The sequence below is a fragment of the Mixophyes fleayi genome, chromosome 12, assembly GCF_038048845.1.
Source record: "Mixophyes fleayi isolate aMixFle1 chromosome 12, aMixFle1.hap1, whole genome shotgun sequence".
Taxonomy (NCBI): Eukaryota; Metazoa; Chordata; class Amphibia; order Anura; family Limnodynastidae; genus Mixophyes; species Mixophyes fleayi.
This window is the reverse complement of record NC_134413.1, coordinates 13,337,671-13,340,166: the sequence shown is the minus strand read 5'-3', so window position 1 is coordinate 13,340,166 and position 2,496 is coordinate 13,337,671.

Genomic DNA, 2,496 nt, shown 5'->3' with positions numbered 1-2,496 from the left:
TATCAGATCTATGAAGATGTCATACCGTCCTGACCCAATAATAGTTTTTGATCCCAGGGCAACCTCAAGCATTGCGTTAAAAGAACACAAAGTACTACATTTACCAATTAACCCTTAATATACATTTATGGTACAAGGTGGTTTGATTCATAAATATAGTTCTGCTGATTTTAAAACTGAAACACAAAAAACATATTCAAATAAAGCAAGGAGTTGGTTATCGTTTTGTCTCTGTGATCGTCCTCAGCGATTAAGTGAATCTCCATGTGATATATATATATATATATATATATATATATATATATATATATATATATATATATATATATATATATATATATACATATATCTTCTGTGCTTCCTTCTCAGATCTATGAAGATGTCATACCGACCTTACCCACTAATAATTTCTAATCCCAGGGCAACTTCAAGCATTGCGCTAAAACAACACAAAGTACTACATTAATGATTAATGCTTAAAATCCAAGGTAATTTGATTCATAAAATGATTTTGAATACGTTAAACCTGCAGATTTGAATGTTTGAATAAAAGACGGCCACGGTTTCTTTGTGTCCCAGATGTGCTGATATTCTGCAAACAGTGCGAGGAAAGTGCTTTGTCAAAACACTTTATGCAACAGTGACTTTAAAAAAGACTTCAAAAGACTGCTCACATACAGAATGTTTATGCTGAGTACACAAACCAGCCTGTCCAGCTAACGCCCGATGAGGAGAATGTATTAATAGTATTAAGAGTAATAGTATTTCACCTTCCATGTCTGAAATTAAACGATCATTCAACAAGATTGAAAACTAATGTTAAAATGTGTTACAACTCACCTGTCCTCGCTCCAGCACCACGATCCTCTCTCTCTCTTCCGGGTCGCGGCGGCGCTGTCACGTGACAGTCGGGGTGGGGAATTCAAACCTGCAAACCTACTAAAGACCTGCTCTGACGTCTGGGCAGCGTCAGAGCAACTTCCTATGTTCCCTGACTAGGTGCTTCTCGTGTCTCTCTCCGTGTACTAGTTCCTTGCAGACTTCTCAGACATTCTCTCCACTCCATGTGTACCAGACCCAGGCTTGCTGACAACGTATTATCTCCACTCCATGTGTACCAGACCCAGGCTTGCTGACAACGTATTATCTCCACTCCATGTGTACCAGACCCAGGCTTGCTGACTTTGTGTATATATCTCCACTCCACGTGTACCAGACCCAGGCTTGCTGACAACGTATTATCTCCACTCCATGTGTACCAGACCCAGGCTTGCTGACTTTGTATATATCTCCACTCCACGTGTACCAGACCCAGGCTTGCTGACAACGTATAATCTCCACTCCAAGTGTACCAGACCTCGGCTATCCTGATCCTACCTTTCAGTTCCAGTGTTATCGTGGGCTACCTCCTACATCCTTACCTCTAGAGGCAGACCAGTGGACCGCGACCTGCGATCCTCCGCAGCAAAGCCCATCCCGCCTTGCGGCGGTTCTTGGTGAACACCAGGGGGTTCGTTAGACTCCGCACCACCGGCCGGCCAGCGCTGATCTAGAGTAAGGCAAGTACTCCATATTTATTACCTACATTGCTACATTGTTGTACACGCTACATAATTGTTACAAAATGACAATGTAATTTATTGGCTCTTTAATTTAATATATTTTTATTGGTGGTTTTACAAAAATATATATTTGGGGTAAGGAGGGATACAGAATAAAGAAATAAGTGAGAGGAGGGCGGGGGTAAAGGTTTTAGAACATAGTATTATATATCGATAATACAGTATTCCAGCTTTCCAATGCAAAGAAATACAGGTTAAGGTCACACATATCATCGACGAGTCTTCAGTATTTGGTAATGGAGTCCAAAACAATGGTATGGTAAGGGGTTAGATAGGGATGTTACTAAGGGAAAATACTGGGTGGGGGATACAAAGGACTGCTCGGGAATTGGGGCCTTTGGTTCAATTAGGCCCAAACAACTAGGAATAAATGAAGCGGTTTATACATACGCCTCATAGTGAGCAAGTTAATGCGACAATATCATTCGGAATCTCATACTCTGTTGGTTACAACAGAAACGGGGGAAGTCAGTCTGTTTCCACTTAAAAGAAACAATTGAACATTTTGTCATGTTAAGAATAGGTCTAATAAATATTGAGACTTTAGAAGACGCTCGGACATGGATTAGGATTTGCTGAGCTCATTGTAGCAAAGATACTCTCTGGTGCCTAATTCCAATAAGGATGTGCAGATATTCATAATAGATTTTGATTGTATGATATTTCTCATTGCATAGCCATTTAAATACTATATTCTTCAATATTGTACTCTGTATTGCTTTGCTTCAGAATATCAACAATAAAAATAATTCAAAATTAAAACAACATCTTCATGGTACTAGGCTAACACGCAGTTAAATTGATATTGTAAAAGCACCGCGAGAGAGTGTTGTACATCGTGTTTATTTATATGTACATACACTCGCTAATGTAC